The sequence below is a fragment of the Lepidochelys kempii genome, chromosome 2 (genome assembly GCF_965140285.1).
Source record: "Lepidochelys kempii isolate rLepKem1 chromosome 2, rLepKem1.hap1, whole genome shotgun sequence".
Classification (NCBI taxonomy): Eukaryota; Metazoa; Chordata; order Testudines; family Cheloniidae; genus Lepidochelys; species Lepidochelys kempii.
This window is the reverse complement of record NC_136381.1, coordinates 83,139,077-83,161,360: the sequence shown is the minus strand read 5'-3', so window position 1 is coordinate 83,161,360 and position 22,284 is coordinate 83,139,077.

Below are 22,284 nucleotides of genomic sequence, written 5' to 3'. Positions count from 1 at the left end.
GTATATTCACTACTTCCCACTGCAGTATCTTGATTCTTTTTAACAGCTTATACTTTATGTAACTTAACCAAAAAGTTAAGGTGCACAGCAAACACTTAAACCCCTACTATGATAAAAATTATATTGCTAAATTTTCAGCCGTGGTCACATGAACGTCCCAATGTATTGTAAATGTTGTTCCTCTGGAGACTGGGTCTAAAGTATCTCAACATGCACATGTGAACATTCTCCAACCAGTGACTGTTGTGACTTGCTGTGCTGAAGTTTGCTGGACAGTTTGCCCATGTTGTTTATGAGTGAGATGTACCACTAGTCGCAGGTAATCCCTGGTTTGCCATTTGTTGTCACTAAGGTATGAGAAAAATCTCATGGAACCCCATCTATTTCAAGCCTTACAATTTACACTCACTAAATTACTAGGATCAAAACTATATTCAGCAAATTGTTCCACCCTTACCAGCCTACTTCCTTAGTCTGTTTCAAGGCATCTAATTCCAAATCTTTTTGCATAGTGACCTTATTTGCCGGGAATAAGATATATAGTGCAGATCCAGAATGCTTTTGTTCAGTATTTAGCTTCTCTTCTTTTTTCAGGAAAAGTGAGTTATAAAACATGCTATATAAGTAGATGTAAAAATAAATAATAATAATACAAATTTAATCCACTGCTCTCCTGAACACCCTTTTTCCTTAGATTTTATTCTCATGGGACCTGTCATAAATATAAAGGGAAGGGTAAACACCTTTAAAATCCCTCCTGGCCAGAGGAAAAACCCTTTAATCTGTAAAGGGTTAAGAAGCTAGGATAACCTTGCTGGCACCTGACCAAAATGACCTACGAGGAGATAAGATACTTTCAAAAGCTGGGGGGGAGGGAGAAACAAAGTCAGTGTCTGTGTGATGCTTTTGCCGAGAACAGAACAGGAATGGAGTCTTAGAACTTAGTAAGTAATCTAGCTAGATATGCGTTAGATTCTGTTTTCTTTAAATGGCTGAGAAAATAAGATGTGCTGAGTGGAATGTAGATTCCTGTTTTTGCGTCTTTTTGTAACTTAAGGTTTTGCCTAGAGGGATTCTCTATGTTTTGAATCTAATTACCTGTAAGGTATTTACCATCCTGATTTTACAGAGGTGATTCTTTTACTTTTTCTTCTATTAAAATTCTTCTTTTAAGAATCTGATTGTTTTTTCATTGTTCTTAAGATCCAAGGGTTTGGATCTGTGTTCACCTATGCAAATTGGTGAGGATTTTTATCAGACCTTCCCCAGGAAAGGGGGTGTAGGGTTTGGGAGGATTTTGGAGGGAAAGACTTTTCCAAACAGGCTCTTTCCCAGTTATATATCTGTTAGACGTTTGGTGGTGGCAGCAATAAAGTACAAGGGCAAAAGGTAAAATAGTTTGTACATTGGGGAAGTTTTAACCTAAGCTGGTAAAAGTAAGCTTAGGAGGTTTTCAAGCAGGTCCCCACATCTGTACCCTAGAGTTCAGAGTGGGAAAGGAACCTTGACAGGACCTTACCTATGATTTCTCCTAATTTGTTAAAGTCTGCATTTTTGAAGTCCCTTGTCCTTATTTTGCTGCTGTCACTCCTTCCTTCCTTAGTTTCTTGAAGCCTATCATTTCATAATAATTTTTGCCCAAATTGCCTTCCACCTTCACATTTGCAACCAATTCCTCCGTTAGTCAGAATCAAATCTAAAATGGCTGCCCTCTGGTAAATGGCAATGTGTTGAATAGGAAATTGCAGGGGATCTTTTTGCTCCTGGTCACATTAGAGTATTCATTAACACTCCTGAAGAGGTGGTGAACATCAGGTTTATTAAATTTGCTATTTGCAGATTAACTTAATTTAAGAGATGTTGCAAGCACCCCTAAGGACTGAGACTTTGCCTGGTTGTTGTATGAAAGCACAAGGTGAAGGGAAAGCTCATAGAATCATCTCCCCTTACCACCATCCCAATGCCCCACAGTATGTGCAGGACACAACTGCATTCCCTCCTGTCATCCCCCTGAGGTGTTTGCACCCCAAAGAGAGCTGGAAAGAGGCATAATAGTCCCATCATATCAAACTACATGCTGCATCTTGCCCTTCAGGGAGTTCTGGAGAAACAACACCTTCATAGTATCAACTGGTGTGGTGCAGTTCTGCACTACTCTCCATACAAGCCTATGCCTTAAATGTATAGACTGACTTCTAGATTAAATATGTAGGCTGGGAATTATTCTTTTACATTCAGCTTGGGGAGGAATAAATATAAGCTAATATATCTGAGGAAAATAATTTTAATTATTCTCTAATCAAAGTATTCTCCACTGGCATCCTGGGGTGGGCATGTCACGGTTGCTTCCCCAGTTTGTGTCTCCATAAAATTTTTAATACATTTGACATGGCAAAGGTCAAAAAGGGCCATCTTCTGTTCTTGCTGCTGGGATCTCTGGGTTCTACACCACATGGCACATGATTCTTTTAAAATTGTGAGCCCTCCCAGAAAGACAGAGCTCATAAAAGCACCATGCCTCCAGAACTCATAAGTGCTGTAAGCCCACAGACTATACTGGAGGAATTTATAACTTTGTTGAGACATCAAATATCGTTGTTCTCATACCTGGTAGAAGCTTGCAAGCCTCCTAAAAATGACAGCTGAGTCACCATAAAAGTTCTGAATTCTGCCAACAAAGCCTTGCAGAACTCTAAACTCTCATGAGCATCACCTGTTAAACCAAGTTAAAGCTAAAGGCTGATCTTAAAGATACTTTTTGCCAAGCTTATATACAATGTGAATATTCCCAATGAAGGCAAAAACAGGTGATATACAAGACTCCAGATACAAAGTTCAGGGCCATGATTTTCCAGAGTGCTAACCACCCAGTGGCTCCCAAATCAGACTACTTATCTAGATGCCTGTTATGGCCTTAGTCTCACTTTAGGCATCCATTTTAAAAAAAATCATTGGCCAGTTATTTAAGATATAGAAATAGATGCAGAGATCATGTAATGGAAATTCTGAGGTCTACTGAATTTTCCCACCATAAAGAAGGGGAAACAGAAAGTAGAGTTGACATAACAAAGCTTTTTCAGAACTTAGCAAAACATTTATCTGGCTGTGCGAACAGATATGAATTAGTATGTCTGTGTGTATGAGTTTTAACTTTATATATTAAAAAGGATGAGAAAGAATATACTGGTTAATGTCTCATTTCTTCCTTTCCTTATAAACATTTTTGTGCAAAATCTTTGGAGAGGATTTTGTTTCATCTATTCTGTAGGAACTACAGTGTACTGATGGATTTAAACTTTACTGCAGACTGCTGGACTAATTCACTGAGAGAAGTGAAAATAAGTATTTTCTTCCTTCTTAAAAATAGTACATTCTGGGATAGGTGGGTCCACTATAGAAGGATATAGCAGGCCAGAATATTGATATTGTCTGCCAGAGTGCTCATTAGAGATTTCTGTAAAAATCAAAATCCAACACTTGTTTTGCAATAACCTCTAATTATATTACTTATTCATCCAACTATCTGCAAACACTTTACAAATAGATCAAATAGAAATCAAATAGCTCTGAAAATACCCAAAAAATCCCAAGCAACTCTCTTTTATTTTGTGTTTACATAATATCTACCAACCTTAGTAACCAAATCCCTGTTTTGCAGATGGGAAAATGGAGGCAGAAAGATTTGGTGACTTGCCTAAAGTCAAGACTGTTTTAAGAGGAGAAACTGGAATCCCTCCCTCCCCCACAGTATCCTGGCTCCCAGTCTCAAATGGACCAGGTTTTGAAACCTAGTGTGTGATCACTGCATATCTGGTGGTGATTGTGTGATAAAGGAATAAATGCAATGTAACAATCCCATCAGCACTCTGACGACTAACCCATGTCCACTTGTAGATATGTCTAACATTCCAAATCTGTGAGCAATTTTTAAATAGCTATCATTTAAAAAAAACCAACCTAAAACCCTACCACAAAAGTGCTTCCTCTTTTTCCTATAAATGTGTAATTTCTATCAAAATTATATCAGGCTGAGGTAGAAGCTGGCAATATTCAGTCCTGGCCAGTAACTGGTTTAAGGTTCAGTATAATGAGTTCTAGTATTGGGAGTCTGATATCAGACAGGAGCTGGCAAGCTCCTCTTTCTGATGTGATACAGTACTTGTCACAAGCACTAGGCATGAGCTATCAGACCTTAAGTTCAACATAAGGCACTAGGGCTGGTCTTCACTATGGGGAGATCGATGCTGCTGAGCCTGGGGTAGGGGGTTGGAGTGCAGGCTCCAGGAGGGAGTTTGGTTATGGGAGGGGGCTCAGGGATGAGGCAGAGAGTTGGGGTGCGGGAGGGGTGAGGGATGTGGGCTCTGGGAGGGAGTTTGGGTGCAAGAGGGGTTCAGGGATGGGGCAGGGGGTTGGGGTGTGGGAATGGGTTCAGAGTGCAGGCTCCAGGCAGGCGGCACTTACCTCGGGTGGCTCCCAGAACCGGCGGCATGTCTGGCAGTGGCTCCTAGGCTCAGGGGTGGCCAGGCAGCTGTGCGTGCTATCCCTGCCTGCAGGCACTGCCCCTGCAGCTCCCATTGGCCACAGTTCCCCATTCCGAGCCAATGAGAGCTGTAGAGTTGGTGCTTGGGGTGGGGGCAGCATACAGAGATCCCCTGGCTGCGCCTCTGCCTAGGAGCTGCTGCCAGACATGCTGGCCACTTTCGGGAGCGATGTGGAGCCAGGGCAGGTAGGGAGCCTGCCTTAGCTCCACTGCGCATCCAAACTTTTAGCAGCCTAAAATCTCCTGGATTGGCTTCAGTAGCATCCAGGAGATTTAGCCTGATTCTGGGAGACTTCTGGCCAGTCCAGGAGGGTTGACAACCCTCGGTGCTGGGGTGGGCCCAGTAAGGTGACCAGATAGCAAGTGTGAAAAATTGGGACAGGGAGTGGGGGGGGGGGGGGCGTAAATGGCACCTATATAAGAAAAAGCCCCAAATATCAGGACTATCCCTATAAAATTGGGACATCTGGTCACCCTACAGCCCAACCCAGCTCTACCCACCAGGGGGTAAAGGGGGTCTCTCCCCTTCAGGCTATGAGAGAGGCCACTCCAACTCACTACAGTCAATGGACTTTGGAATTATATTGGTGTAAACAAGTGGAATCTTTGAATCTTCCTCAGAATCTCTACCTGGGCCTCTGTAGGAGCTGCACCGGCAGAGGCTGCAGTGAGAATGTATTGAATCAGTCAGTGATTCCCAGCCTCAGAGCTGGCCTTACCATGAGGCAAACTGAGGCAGCCGCCTCAGGTGCCAGACTGTGGGGAGGTGCCACTAGGACCCAGAGTGGGTCTGTTGCTGGCACATATGTATTCTCTCTGCTCTAGATGCACAGAGATGGTGGAGTGCTGTGGTGGAGGAAGGAGGGCAAAAGAGACATAACAGGCAAAAAGGCAGGCAAAAAGGCGAGAGGGAATAACAGAAAGCAGCAGGAGCTGCAGGGAGAGAGAAGAGGAGGAGCCTCTTATGTACCTCTCTAGCAACCCCAGGAGCCTGTACTAATTAACACCAGCTTCTCAGGGAGCTTCCTGTTTCCTGCTGCTTCCCTGAACCCACTTGAGAACAGGCAGTCAACTGAAGTAGTAGGAGCCAGTTAGGCCCTTAAGATTCAGGCCCTGCTACCAGCCTGCTTATTTGTCCCCTTCAATTGAGTGTTGAGAGCCACTATAACTGGCACAGAACAGCAATCATGAGTAAAAGAAGAAAACACCCCTCCGGAGCAGCATTCAGAAAAAGAAAGGCAGCAAAGGAAGCTTTTCTATCTAAGCAGGAAGGAGCTCTCCTGAGATACATAGACACAAATGTTCACGGTGAGCCTTCCGGCCCCAGTGAGGATGTGAGTGGTGAGGAGATGCCTGATCTTCCAGTTAGTCAGAGTGCAGGTGACCTGGCAGCTACTGTAGCATCCATATCTCCATCTCAAATGAATGTAACCATGCACATTCCAGAAGAAAAGTGTAGATCAGAGAAGAGTGTGGTGGAAGCGCAAGAAACAGCTGCTGCTGAGTTTAGTTCCTTAAGTCGAAATGATCCATGACTGTGGACCCACTTGAACAGTAGCCTGAGGGACTTCCTTGTACTGCATGGACCAGAACAAGTGAAAAACTTCATGTTTCCCAAAGACAATGAAAATAGAAGTTTCCAATGCAACACATTACTGGCGTGAAATCCCCAATGGTGACAACGTGGAGAGAGGCCATGGCTTATGTACTCAAAAACCCAGAATGCTGCACACTGTTTTTGTTGCAAACTCTTCCAGTCTAATGTTCCAGCCACATTGGGTTCTACAGGAAAAAAGGACTGGAAAAATCTGGCTAGGTAAATCTGGCTTGCCATGAGAAGGCAGCAAATCACCAGAGAGCATTCCATAGGTGGAAAGAGCTTGAGATGAGACTAAGGTTAAAGGCCACCATAGATGATCAGCATCAAGAGAAGATTGCATCAGAGTCTCTTTACTAGCAAAATGTTCTGAAAAGGCTCATTCCCATTGTGAGAATGCTTGCTACCCCAAACCTAGCACTGCGTGGCACTTCAGATCAGCCAAACATCCTTAAAATTGTGGAGCTGATGGCTGAGTTTGATGCTGTACTCCAGGAGCATCTAAGAAGAGTCACCACCCAAGAATTGTACAGACACCACTACCTTGGAAAAGCCATTCAAAATGAGATCATACAGTTACTGGCAATAAAAGTCAAACAGAAGATTGTGGTAGATCTGAAGTCAGCAAGATATTACTCTGTTATTCTGGACTGCACACCTGACATCAGCCATACGGAACAAATGACTAATGGTGCGTTTTGTAACAACAATAGAATCTAGTGAAAATGTCCCTGCAATGGTGACTGTCAGAGAATTTTCTGACAGACAATAAATTCTAGACTTTATTGACATTGATGATACTACATGAGCTGGTATGACAAATGTGCTTCTTAAAAAGCTGGAAGATACAGGAATTGCGATAGCTGACATGAGAGGTCAGGGCTATGATAATGGTGCCAACATGAGAGGAAAGAACAAAGGAGTGCAGACACAGATCCGAGAGTTAAACCCTCAAGCTTTTTTTTTTTTTTTTTTGTCCCATGCAGTTCTCATTCATTGAACTTGGTGGTCAGTGATGCAGCATCAGCTTCTAGTGAGGCTGCTGAATTTTTTAAATGTAATTCAAAGCATCTATGTATTTTTCTCTGCATCAACTCATCGATGCCAAATTTTGAAGCAACATCTGGGAACATCCTCTCTGACACTGAAACCACTAAGTGCCACACAATGGGAAAGTTGAGTGGAGGTGATAAAGCCTATCAAACACCAAATTGGGAAGATAGATGATGCCATAGTTGCCATTATGGAGGAAAATGCTACGGCAGGAACTGTTCATGGGAGAACAGTGGCAGAGGGAAATGGAATCACCAGAAACATACATAACTTCAAATTTCTGTGTGGCTTAGTGTTGTGGCATGACATTCTGTTTGAAATAAATGTAGGCAAGCGACTCCAAGGTGTTGACCTTGATTATATCTGGAGCAATGAGAAAACTGGACAAAGCAAAGTCATACCTACAGTCTTACCGGTCAGATGAGGGATTTCAAAATGTTCTGAAGAGTGCACAGAAGTTGGTAGAGGAACTTCACACTGAAGCTATTTTCCCACCCATTCAAGAATACAAGGGTCACTGAAGAGGAAGACATTTTGATTACGAGGCATGGGATAATCCCATAAGAGACCCCAAAAACAATTCAAAGTTGAATTCTTTAACCAGGTGCTAGATTGTGCAATACAGTCAGTTGAAGAACGTTTCATGAAGCTCAAGGAACACAGCAGTATATTTGGGATGTTGTATGATATTCCAAAACTCCTCACTGTACCTGAAGAAGACCTACAGGACCTACAGCAATGCAGGGCACTAGAGACAGTGTTGACACATGATGACATGTGCGATATTGATGTGAGTGATTTAGGTGATGAACTGAAAGCCCTTTCAAGATACAGTTCAGCAGGATCAACTCCAAAGGCTGTTCTGGAAAATATGTGCACAAATAAGATGACCACCCTCTTTTCAAAAGCTTTTGTTGCTCTGTGCATACTTCTAACACTTCCTGTAACAGTTGCCAGTGGAGAACGCAGCTTCTCCAAGCTGAAGTTAATAAAAAACACATTTACGCTCCACAATGACACAGGAGAGGTTGGTCGGCCTTGAAACCATCCCAATAGACCATGAGCTGGCCCAGACTGTAGACTTCAGCAGGAAGCCGTTTAAATCTTTGCAACCAAGAAGGTACGGGAAGGACCACTTTGATTATTCAAACAGATAAAAATACCAGTGTTTACTATGCAGACAAGAAAAGTTACATTTGCTGTTCAGGCGTCTGAAAGTTAAGTGTTACTTAAAATTTTTGAAGAAGGCATTTTAAGTTGTTAGTTCTCCTTTATTGGGGAAGGTAGCAGAGCAGTACCATGAGAGGAGTAGAACAGGAAGAAGGCAGAATTGAGACCTTTCAAAGTTTTGGCCCAAGCGAGGGGGCGTCATTTGAGCTCCCTGCCTCAGGTGCCAAAATTTTGTGGGCCTGCCCTGCCCAGCCTCCCCAGGTTTTATGGCTATTCTGGCTGCTTATGGGCTCTCTTGCACTTTTTACTGTTACAACCCCATCCCCATGATGATTTTTCTGTTGGGGAAGCACTGTGCTCTGATTCCAAAAAGACAGATGCGCAGGACAGAGACAGATGTTCCTCAAAACGGTGGTGGGAGGGGGAATCAAGAACTGTATGCAGGTCTGGTACAATGACAACATGTGATTAAATAAAATGCTCAGTATTAATCTGTTGTGGATGCTGCCATCTCCAGAGTTTTCTTTTTCTTTGACATCCCATAGCCAGAAACAGAACAAAACAAAAGTGGACAAAACCCCTTTAAAAGCAACGTAAGACAAAACACTAAAGCATTTATCCAGCACACTAACAAGAATCTATTTATATATTTCCACCATTGTGTTGTATCTTCATTCTTCCTCAAGACATTTATTTGCAAGTGCGCAGAACTTGATTTCTATATCAAACATTGAGATCAAATGAGAGATGAATTATGTTTTGGCCAAGGCTTTGAGGGGTCACCCCACATCCTGAGAATAGTCAGTATAAAGAGGTGGGCCACACCCTATAACCTATGACACTACTTCACATTATATATACTAGTCACTATTGTTTTCATTATATGGTCTTCATCCAGAGCTTGAACTCTGGTTGACTGTGAAGTTTATATAGGAAGAAAAACAGGCAAACAGCTGCTAAAACAAGCAAGCAGAGATCAAACAGCTCTGAAGGAATTAAAAAACTCCACAGATAATCTTACCTTTTACTTTGAATTTACCAATACATTAACAGTTATATCTATGCATATGTCAAACATGATTACATACAAAAAACTCCTATTTTTTAAGGTTTGCAAAGTCAAACTCCTGAAAGTTAGAAAATGCCAGATTTAAGGTTGCTATGCCATCTTAATTCTGCCCACTAGAATGTCAGTCTGTGCAGTGAATGAGGCTGGGGTCTGTGAGGAAAATAGTATGTGATCATGTGACTAAATGCTATATCAAAATGAATATGCACCTCCACCAAAAGGTGTGAGGCTTCTGGTTCCTCTCTTCAGGAGGTATGTGGTAGGTATAAATACCCCCCCCCACCCCACACACACACACTTTGGATAGGGTTCTAACACACTACGGCTCTTCACTTAAGCTTGATAAATACAGGAAGTACAGATCATTTAGGAAAAAACAAACATCCTGAACACAATGCCCCTCACTCTGGCCCACCCTTCCCTCAGGATTCCTTTGGGGACCATCTGCTTTCAGGTAGGCAGGATTCCCTCTGCCTCATCAGGCTCCTGCAGCAGCTTCCCTCATGTTGAGCTGGTGAAAAATGGCCAACAGGTCAGCTTCTACCCAAACTTCCTATGTGTGCCCTGTGTCTTCCCCCTGTGAGTCCTTTTATAACCTTTCAGTCCCTCTGAAAGGTGACTACTGCATCAGCCTCCTCAGGTGATCCTAGATCTCTTCCGGGTGACCCCTCATGTTGATAAATCAGTTTTCCTTGTTTGGAGCCAGTCCATTATCTAGGTTGTTTGTAGTCTAATAGAGGACCATCCCAAGTTAACAACCTTCTATTGTCAGCTCTGTATCACTGTGCCTTGAAACTTCCGTCCCAACATGGAGGTTAAAGTACAGTGGGAAAGGCAACTAGCTCCCACATTCAAAATAGTTTGTAATTTCATAAAGATACCTACAAAGAGCTCATAATCTCCCACAGAAGAAATTTTACAGACAGATTTCTAAATAGTGTATGTTTGTCACAGGGTCCAGGAGCTAGGTCTGGGTCTGGGGAGTGATTGGGGGGCACATGGTCCAGCTCCAGCTCCCCCTGTTTCCCCACTAAAGCAACTGCAGCAACAATCAGGCTTTCCCAGTGCAGTGAAAGCCTAGCTCTTTAAAATGTTCATGTACACTTATTATTTTAGCATGCTGCCAAAACTTTCCTGAGGAACACCAGCAAGAGAAGGGAAATGGTGATTTTTAACAGTTTATATTTCAGCCAAATCTGAACTGAAACTCATGGAACAAAGAAAAGTTACTTATCTGGCCCATGCCTGCTAAAAAAAAATTGAGGTGTTGGAACTTCCCCCCAAAATGTCAAATATATTTTATAATGGAAAGTGTTAGGCAACCTAGTTATATATAAATAACCTACATTGAATTGTAATTACCTGCAATTTAGTGCACTTGCTGAAAGAATAGGAAATTTTTCCATGCTTACCTAAAAACTTCCTTTCTTTGAGTGGAAGGCCTCAGATCCATTACAATGGGTACTTCAGCCTGTTTGCAGCTTGGGGGCAAAAGCAGACCTGTCAGTCACTGTCAGCAGGAGAATGCCCCACCTCCTGAAGTCCTCTCCAGTTGAGATAACTTCCACAGGAAGGATAATTAAAATCTATTTATTAAATTACAGATGGTCTTAAATATACTTTAAGGAAAAATAATTTATCCTACTACAGAGCATTGTAAATTCTACCTCATGACAAGAAACCCCAAACTCAATTTCCATCTCTGTTCTGGATGATCCTTTTTTCTCCAAGATGGGTCGGATCTGCGGACCTTATTACTCGAAGAAAAGAAACTTTCAGGCAAGCACAACCACATTTTCCTTTTTCTCTTCATGCAACATTTGACAAACTTATGTCCGTCTAGCAGATCTCAGTACAGGAGATGTAATTACGGTCCTCTGAGATTGTCAGATTGTTCCTAGGACCTGGAGTTTGCTTCTTAGTTGAAGGAGGAATATTTCTTGCATTTACTTATTAAATGAACACTAGAATAGTTGTGAGGACTACCTGTCTGAATTAGAAGTATGGTACTGGGTCTTGTTAGAGAAAGCTCCCAACTTCAAATAAAAACCTCATCTAATGGGAGATAGGAGCCATTGGGAGGCCTACTCTAATGGAAAGGAAATATTATGGTACTAGTTGTTCAACCTTGGTAGTTCTGTAAGGAGCACAATGCGGGTTCAAGGTTGTGCTCTATGATCTTGAGGTTGGAATCAGGTTGATGCCTTAAAAGATCATTTAATCTTGGGACTTGTCTTTTTTAGTGGCAATTCATAGTCATTCATGCTGAATAGTCAGTGGGCAAGAGACTGTGATTGGCCTCACTAACCCTCAGGCTCTAAAGTCAGTTACCTAGGCTGTGTAAGACCCAATTTCTAAACCTGGTCCCCTAACTATTTAATTATTATCTCTTACATTCCAGATGAGTACTTTCAGGACCGGCTGTAGCCACCAGCAAAGCAAGCACGTCCTTGGGGGAGCACATTTCCAGGGGCGACATTCCGGCCATCCTTTTTTTCCCCTGGCCCCGCTCAGTCAACCAATGAGCCCCTATGTAGGGTTGGGGGTTGGGTTCAGCATGGGGGTCCCAGCCCGGGGGTGGTCCCTGCCTTGGCCCCCTGCTGTCAGGGGAGTGGGGCAATACGGCTCCTCCCCCCCGCCCACCCCTGCCTCACGGGTCACAAGCAACGGAAGAGCTGGAGCCGAGTGGAGCAGAGCCTGGGATCGGGGCAGGACCCGCGGCCAGTAAGGGACCCACTGCCCCGGGCGGCTTGGCACTGGGCGGGCGCCCCTGGTCTGCCCCCATCCCCGCGGCTGACCCACCCTCCCAGCCACTCTGTCGGTTACTGTCCCCTCTGCGGGGCTGGGTCTGGGGCTGGGTCTGAGATCAGGCTGGGGGCCCCAAGCACCTCACTCCAAACACTGATATAGCATTACGCATTCTTTTAACATTACCAGTATCGGTGGCTTCTTGTGAGCACAGTTTCTTAAAACTGAAATTACTAAAAAATTATTTGAGGTCCACCACATTTCAAAATCGTTTGTCAGGACTTGCATTAATTTCAGTTGAAAGGACCATTGCAAAAAATTTAGATTTCACTGAATTATTAAAAGACTATGCAAGTATAAAAACCATAAAAAAATCACTTCATATAAATTCTTTTAATTTATGAGAAACTGGGTGCACCGGAAGACACTAACGTTTTTCATTACAGTGTATAGTTGAACCCAAATTGTTTATAGTTGTGATTTTGTTAAAATTAAATGAGTACACTCGTAGGAAATTGTTTTATTTCACTAACTACAAATTCTCTGTTTTCATTTTTTTAAATTTTAAACAGTCAAAAAACCAACCAACCAAACAAACAAAACATTGCAAAGTGCAAACATGTGTAAAAGACCAAAAAAAAAAAAAAAAAAGGTGGGGGGCTGCCAAAATTTGTTTTGTTTGGGGCTGCAAAAAACCTAGAGCCAACCCTGAGTACCTTAGCCCCAGGGCTAAATCTTATAAAGGAGGCAGAGCTACCTTTCTTTTGTTTTGCTTTTGTCAAAATGCCTGAAATCAAAACAAAATTTTTCGAGTCAGGTCAAAATGAAATGTTTAAATTTGATCTGACTCAACATGTTCGCTTTTTGATTCACTGAAAGTTTTAGAAAAATTTCATGTTGGTTTGATCCAAAACAAAACTTTTTTCAGTGTTTTGGAATTGCCAGCAAACTGAAAAAATCCATCATGTTCCCAGCTTTAACAGCAACCTGAAACAGAAGCTAGGAACAATAACCTGGATATTAGGGCATGGTGACCCATGGCAGCAGCTGAGGCCAACAGCCCAATATTTTCTCAGTCTTTTAGGTGTGGCAGAAAATCACCATCCCTGTATTACACTTTCCCAGGGTGCATGAGAAAGACTATATAGCTATAAGAAAAGGAGGACTTGTGGCATCTTAGAGACTAACCAATTTATTTGAGCATGAGCTTTCGTGAGCTACAGCTCACTTCATCGGATGCATACCGTGGAAACTGCAGAAGACATTATATACACACAGAGACCATGAAACAATACCTCCTTTTGAGCATGAGCTTTCGTGAGCTACAGTTTACCTAGGGCAGCCACAGACCTCCAAAGGAACTCACAACACTGAGGCTGTCTGTCAAGTCAATCAGTATTTGATTCTCTAACCCTGATTTTGAATGCTGGCTTTTGTCCCCTAAAGAAGGAAGAATTTCCAGTGCTGGTGGTGGAGTTGTATGTGTGGCTCGAAGAACCAGCCTATGTATATGTTATGGTCTTTACCACATTAAGGTGCCATGCTGCACTCTGGGAGGGTGAGCGGGGGAACCTGGCACTAATGATTATCCCCTATGCTGTTCTTCTCAAAGTCAGCAGGGGAACCAAGTGCTGATTTTATTGTTCATTTATTTCCTCTTTGGGAGTTTCACCCCACAATTCTGCTTCACAGGAGGGAAAAATTGGTTCAGAGATTGTTTTGAAAATATTTCAAGTGGCTAGCAGTCTCTTTTCAAAGAAGCGGGACCTATTTGTCTCCCCTTCCCTACATGGGCCCTTTCTGTGTCTCTCAAGGAAGATAATGGCCTGGGGCTCAAGGATGGGTTCCTCAGAAGCTCTTCCTCCTCTCCACATGGGCCAGATAGGTCTGTGTTTCCTCTGGAAGTCAGCCTGGATTCTGAGCAGGGATCGTGGGAGAGAGGTCTGCTATAGAGATGGAAGTAATGGGAGGCCCACCAAAGGCCCCTTACTGCACTCTAGCATTGGGAGCATCTGTGCTGTGCACATTGTCCTCCACCTGCAACCAATGGAGAAATGATGGGGCAGGGGAAGGAGGCAGCTCTGTTCTGCAGTCAGAGACATGACTGCTGGTGCAGGCTATTGAGACTCAGGTAAGATTTTTCATCTGGCGCACTGACCTTTGGCTTCACTCCCCTCATGGAGACGCAGTGGGGGCGCGGCTTGCCCCTGGAGCCAGTTCATTTCCAATCCAGCCTGGCTCCTAGGGGAGAGAGGGCACCAATGTAACCTAGTCCAGACTGGGCTATGAGGGAAATTGTGCCCTGCCCAGAAAGCCAGCTGATCCCCCAACCAAGACCCAGGCCCCATGGAAAAGGACGCCATCTGATTTGAATGTAGAGGGGAGAAAAGCTGGACATGGGTCAGGAAAAGTTTAGATGGGGACAAGGAGTCTAGTGAGATAGGGACTGGAGAGTTGGGGAGATAAAAATTGTGACTGGGAGTTGGAGGAGTCAGAGTTGGGAGACTAGGAGCTGGGGTGGAAGATGAAGCTAGGACTGGGAACAGGGGTGGTGGGGGGAGGCAGGAAAACCTGGGGCTTTTTGGCTTGGAAGTTTGGAACTGGCTGGAAAAGGAGACTGGGTCCCAGTGGGGAAAATGGGGGGCAGGACTGGGAGCCAGCTAGCAGGGTGAGGAGGAACACTAAGACAGGACAAGGAGCTGGGGAAAGGAGGTAGACTAGGATTGGCTTATCAAGAAGACTAGGAATCAGTATGGGCAGAGGGATGGGAGACAGATCTGACAAGGAGCTGGGTTACAGAGGAAGAACTAGGACTGGCTGGGTAAAGAGATTGGGACAAAGAGCCAGGGAAGGGGGAGAATGAGACAATGAGCTGGTGATGATTGTGTGGAGGGGGGACTGCAATTGGATTAGGAACCTAGGGAGGGAGACTAGGACAAGGATTCAAACTGGATGAATATCTTAGAGGGGATTAGCTGGGCAAGGAGATGGGGCAGGAAGTGATCATTGGGACTGGTTGGGCAAAGTGACAGGAACTGGGATGAGAAAATTGAGGAGTGGAGACTGGGACTAGGAGGCAGGGGTGGGGAAGAGAGAGGACTGAAATAGGGATGATTTGGAGCAGATCAGGCAAAAGAATCTATGCTCACTTGAGCACACTCTTCTCCAGAACCTGGAATGGAACCCAAGATTTCTGAGTCTCACCATTCCTCTTCAAATATATGTGAAACCCAGTGGCAAGGCGTGAGTCTCTTCCCTTCTCATGTTGATCTAGATCAGTAATGCTCAGACTGCAGCTCGGGAGCCACAAGTGGCTCTTTAATATATGTCTTGTAGCTCTTCACAGCACGATATTAAAACACTGTGTGATTTAATTAACCAGTCTAAGTTATTAACTAATCAGGATGTTTTGAGTATATTATTAACCAGTTATCAATTTGCACTAAGTTATTCCCTTATTTGCTGCAAGAATAATACTTATATAAAAACTAAATGTCATACTGTTTAAATATGAATAGTAGTCTAGTAAATGAAACAATGAATTCACACTATTGTGGCTCTTTGGGTAATGTTGATCACTAATTTGGCTCCTGAACCACTGAGGTCTGAGTATCACTGATCTAAATGAGGATGAGATTTTACTATTGCTACCATTAGTTCAAGTGGCAGATCTAAATGTTCCAGCTCCACTGATGACCAATGATGGAATGTCTGTATTTCCAAGTTTTCTTTTTCAGAAATATAGGAAATTACACACAAAAAGATATGTGAAAAGAACATTATTAAGGTTACAAAATCAAAGCACCCAAAAATTAGGAAATATCTGAACTACAGTTTCCCTGTAGAACACCTGCCTCATTTGTTGCAGAAGTTGGAAGTTGCTTAACTACTGTACTTGCAAGGAGATGGCGGGCCTAAGCCTGTTCCCAGCTAAAGGCCCTCCTCTTCAACCGAGGAGGAGGGGCCATTGAACCCAGGCCACAAATAAATACAGGGGAGAATAAATGAAAAAACAGGGATGGGAGTGAAGGTCAAAGAGAAACAATCAGGGAACTGGAAAGGGACATTGAACAGAGAACCACATCAGCTCCTACTGCTCCTCAAAGAAATCTAAGGAGTCAGTGGGCACCACTCAGAGGAACTCTGCTCAGACATTTGACTTTGCAAGGGATCAGAAATAGACTCCACAGTCACAGGGCACCCCACCCCCAGCTTCCTTCTCTTGGAGTGATGGATGGCCATCTTGGCCAGCACCAGGAGGAGGCTGTCAAGGAATCCTGCATCTTTGTGTGGCCATAAATGGGGTGTGCATACATGAGGAAGTGTAGGGAGAGGTGCAGACAGAACCTCAGTCAGAGGTTCTGGAGTAGCCAGAAGAGAAGCTGCAGTCTTACACACCTTACACAGACGTGCACCAATGTCTCCCTCTTGCTGAAGGAGGGACAGGTGTCAGGGGAGGTCATGAACCACACCAGGTACACACCTGTGTTCACAGCTCCACAGAGGAACCACCAACTAATAACCCTAGCGAGGCGTGGAACCAGAGTGGAGTATAGACAGGCTCCCTGCGGCTCCTCTCCCTTCTCAGGGGGCAGCAGGTCCTGCCACTTGGAGATGGGGTGGGACACGAGAGTGAGGAAGTGGATGGCATGAAGCACAAGTGTTTAGAGATGTTTCCTGGGCATGGTTTGGACACAGAGCAGCTGGATGTTGTTCAGACAACAGGTTATGTATCAGAGATGCCAGAAAGACTTATGGGTCAGGGAACTGATGATGAGTTCCAGAGGGCCATGGGTTAATTAGGGAGCATCCTCCAGTAGCGCCTGCTCAAGGAAAGTGAGAGAGGCGGGAGCCAAGGCTGTACTCACCTCCTGAATCACACATGGGGGATGTGCAGGGTAGACAACCCATACACTGGCTGAGCACTGCGGTGTCTGATCAGTCCTTCCAATCATAATCCAGCAAGTCTCCGGGTCTGGTGGTCTCAGCCAGGACCAGCCTCCAGTACAAGGAAGTTTTGTAGTGAATGACAGGGGTTTATAGGAAGAGAAAAGATGATCTCATGGTAAGGCTGTTGAATGCTGCCCTGGAGAACTGGATTATATCCCTGCCTTTGCCACAGAGTTCCTATGTGATGCTGTGCAAGTCACAAACCAAACTTTTCACAGGTGGTCACTAGTTGTGTGTTCCTCATTTTCTGAATGCCCAACTTGAGTCCCTGTTTTGTAGAATTGCTGAGCGCTCTGCAACTGCAACTGAAATCAACGGGAGCCGTGCTTTGAATAGACAGCATGCTATTTAATGCTAAGTACTCTGAAAAATCAGGTCCTAGTTATCCCAAATTGGGCACCCAAAATTAGTGGAAACTTTTTACCTTGGGTCTCTGTACTTCAGCCCCCCCATCAGTAAAATAGGGATAATATCCCCTCACCTCACAAGGCTGTTGTGAAGGTAAATTAATGTTTGTGAAGCATTCGGATACTATGGTGATGAGTACCATAGAAAAGCCTAGGAAGAAATTAATAACTCTGTCTTCTGATAATAGAGCTTGCACCACTGGCAGATCAGGCATAGTGTATCTCAACTCCACCAGAGTCCTGGCACACTCCCTGCTCACACCCTTGGACTGTGGGATAGGTGTGAGCAACTGGGGTAGTAGATGGCTATCCCACTTCAGCCAGATTTATACCAGCAGAGGTTTCCTCTGCACAGGGGGAATTCTACTGTGGGAATCTCCAGCCAGTTTGAGTTCACTGGCCACTGCATAAGTGGAGCAGAGTAACCTGGCAGACTGAACAATCTGTCCCTTAGGAATACTGAAATATGAATAAAGAAAAGGAGGACTTGTGGCACCTTAGAGACTAACCAATTTATTAGAGCATAAGCTTTCGTGAGCTACAGCTCACTTCCTCAGATGCATATCGTGGAAACTGCAGCAGGCTTTATATATACACAGAGAATATGAAACAATACCTATTCCCACCCCACTGTCCTGCTGGTAATAGCTTATCTAAAGTGATTTCCAGCACAAATCCAGGTTTTCTCACCCTCCACCCCCCCACACAAATTCACTCTCCTGCTGGTGATAGCCCATCCAAAGTGACAACTCTTTACACAATGTGCATGACAATCAAGCTGGGCTATTTCCTGCATAAATCCAGGTTCTCACATCCCCCCCACCCCCATACACACACAAACTCACTCTCCTGCTGGTAATAGCTCATCCAAACTGACCACTCTTCAAGTTAAAATCCAAGTTAAACCAGAACATCTGGGGGGGGGGGGGTAGGAAAAAACAAGAGGAAACAGGCTACCTTGCATAATGACTTAGCCACTCCAAGTCTCTATTTAAGCCTAAATTAATAGTATCCAATTTGCAAATGAATTCCAATTCAGCAGTTTCTCGCTGGAGTCTGGATTTGAAGTTTTTTTGTTTTAAGATAGCGACCTTCATGTCTGTGATTGCGTGACCAGAGAGATTGAAGTGTTCTCCGACTGGTTTATGAATGTTATAATTCTTGACATCTGATTTGTGTCCATTTATTCTTTTACGTAGAGACTGTCCAGTTTGACCAATGTACATGGCAGAGGGGCATTGCTGGCACATGATGGCATATATCACATTGGTGGATGTGCAGGTGAACGAGCCTCTGATAGTGTGGCTGATGTTATTTTTTTGGCACAGGGCCTAATAACATCAGCCACACTATCAGAGGCTCGTTCACCTGCACATCCACCAATGTGATATATGCCATCATGTGCCAGCAATGCCCCTTTGCCATGTACATTGGTCAAACTGGACAGTCTCTACGTAAAAGAATAAATGGACACAAATCAGATGTCAAGAATTATAACATTCATAAACCAGTCGGAGAACACTTCAATCTCTCTGGTCACGCAATCACAGACATGAAGGTCGCTATCTTAAAACAAAAAAACTTCAAATCCAGACTCCAGCGAGAAACTGCTGAATTGGAATTCATTTGCAAATTGGATACTATTAATTTAGGCTTAAATAGAGACTTGGAGTGGCTAAGTCATTATGCAAGGTAGCCTGTTTCCTCTTGTTTTTTCCTACCCCCCCTCCCCCAGATGTTCTGGTTTAACTTGGATTTTAACTTGAAGAGTGGTCAGTTTGGATGAGCTATTACCAGCAGGAGAGTGAGTTTGTGTGTGTATGGGGGTGGGGGGGATGTGAGAACCTGGATTTATGCAGGAAATAGCCCAGCTTGATTGTCATGCACATTGTGTAAAGAGTTGTCACTTTGGATGGGCTATCACCAGCAGGAGAGTGAATTTGTGTGGGGGGGTGGAGGGTGAGAAAACCTGGATTTGTGCTGGAAATCACTTTAGATAAGCTATTACCAGCAGGACAGTGGGGTGGGAATAGGTATTGTTTCATATTCTCTGTGTATATATAAAGCCTGCTGCAGTTTCCACGATATGCATCTGAGGAAGTGAGCTGTAGCTCACAAAAGCTTATGCTCTAATAAATTGGTTAGTCTCTAAGGTGCCACAAGTCCTCCTTTTCTTTTTGCGAATACAGACTAACACGGCTGTTACTCTGAAACCTGAAATATGAATGTTAACTTCATTACCTTGGTTTTTCCTGTCTTGTTTGGTTACTTTACACTAACTCCAGCATCTGGAGCCACTTTGAGCAGCAGAAGGAAACATTTTCCTCTGATAGAAGCAGAATATTTTTTAAGTAGCTATTAATAAATCATCATATGAAAGGTTTATCTGAATATAGCTACATGGCCTGAATCCATTAATTCCAGTTAATACATTCAACTCAAGTTAAAGATGTAAACTGATTCCTGGACTTGCCCCCTAACATTTCAGCCCCCTACCCCCCATCTTCACTATTCATTAATCTAGTGTCTTTATCTGAAGGCTGAAAACACAAAAGAAACACACATCCTCCCTTGGTGTTCACACCTCAACTGCTAGAAGAGGGCCTCATCTTCCCTGATTGAACTAACCTCGTTATCCCTAGCCTGATTCTTGCTTGCATATTTATACCTGCCTCTGGAAATTTCCACTACATGCATCTGATGAAGTGGGTATTCACCCACGAAAGCTTATGCTCCAATACGTCTGTTCGTCTATAAGGTGCCACAGGACTCTTTGCCGCTTTTACAGATCCAGACTAACAGCTAACCCTCTGATGATTGGTTAATTAGTTTTCCACATGGGGAAAGCAAACAAAGCTGATCTTCATGCCTGGGAACACTTGAAGGGCAAGCCCACTGCAATATGAAAGCAATGGTCAAAGTTGAAAAGATGACCCTATCCAAAGGGGGCTGATGTGGGAGGCAACATTTTCAGATAGACCACTTTGTTGCGGTCAGATCCATTGGGGGTTGCTGCCTGAATAACTTCATAGCCCCATATTGGTAGTTCACTTGGTATCCTTTAACAGCCATGGTCTTCATTGCCTCTGATTCCTGTCTTCCATATAAAAGACAGTGAGGATTTCAGTAGTGAGGAGATAATTGAGCAGCCCTATAAACCTATGACCCAGACAGAAGATTGGAAACAAATGTACATGCTGTAATCTGAATTTAATTGGGGAGTGGTGAGGGAGGGTCCATCTTGATTTTGTCCTTACATTTAGCATGCGTACGTTTTTGTTCCCTATGTTTTGATTGGAGCTGGGATTAGAAATTGACCTGAACTAAAACCTCAGATTTAACTCCCTACTACCAACCATTGTTCCAAATTTTAAGTCCAAATTTGTATCAAACAGCTAGATTCACACAACCCTGGACTTTGGAGAAAGTTCAGATTGGATTTTGTATCTGAACCCTTAGCTTCAAGCCCTTCTCTATCTGAAATTAACACCCTCAATAATATAGCACATACTAAACAAAAAAATCTTTGCACAGCATCATTATCAAGATATCACTGCAATGCTAAGACACAGTTAGTCAGAGGCAGTCTTTGTTAATTAACCGCTGCTATAGAGCTAGCACGGAAGAGAACATTTTGTTTTCAAGTCCTATTAAAAACAGCTAAATTTTTGTTGGCAATGCAGACGTAGTTTTAATTCTAAAAATAGATGTTTAGAAATCAGGAATTTATTTATTAAATAAAACAATTCTAAGACAAGTTTTCTCCATATCTCATTGAGATCCCACAAAATCCTCTACTTCCTCCTATTTTACTCTCCCATTTGCATTAAGACATATTCCATCTGTCCCCACAAAGGTTCACAAATGGAGAAGAGCCCAGAAAACATTCCCTACCCATCTTGGACCCCATGCTAGACACAGTCCTAGTCCTTGAACACATGATGGACAAACGTTGCTTGAGGCTGCCATGAACAGTGTCACTAGTCTCCTGAGATGGAGATGTGAGGTCATATACCCATTTTCCTGTCACACAAGTAAGTGGCATTGACAGTGCATAGTGTTTTGGGGAGAACCCCTCGTCCTTCAAGAGTTTGTAGCAGAGACTGCTTCGTGTGTCTGCACTCCTCATGTCGTGGGGCTGTGCTGTGAAGAAAAATCAAATTCTAAAAATGTGGCCTCGTTTTCTTTTCATTTTCACTTAAATAGATATAAATAAGAAGTAACTTAATTGAAATCAATGGAAATGCTGTGAAAGGAGAATCAGGCCCTAGGTATAAGCAGCATGTAATTCTATTACTTTTGAGACTGTACAGAGCTATGAAGATATTAATCTATTACTAATAATATTTTATTATAATTATTAAAGTTCTTTGAGCGGGTCAACAAACATGTGAACAAGGGGGATCCAGTGGACATAGTGAACTTAGATCTCCAGAAAGCCTTTGACAAGGTCCCTCACCAAAGGCTCTTAGGTAAATGAAGTTGTCATGGGATAAGAGAGAAGATCCTTTCATGGGTTGAGAACTGTTAAAAGACAGGGAACAAAGGGTAGGAATAAAGGGTAAATTTTCAGAATGGAGAGGGGTAACTAATGGTGTTCCCCAAGGGTCAGTCCTAGAACCAATCCTATTCAACTTATTCATAAATGATCTGGAGAAAGGGGTAAACAGAGGGCAAAGTTTGCAGATGATACTAAACTGCTCAAGATAGTTAAGACCAAAGCAGACTGAAGAACTTCAAAAAGATCTCA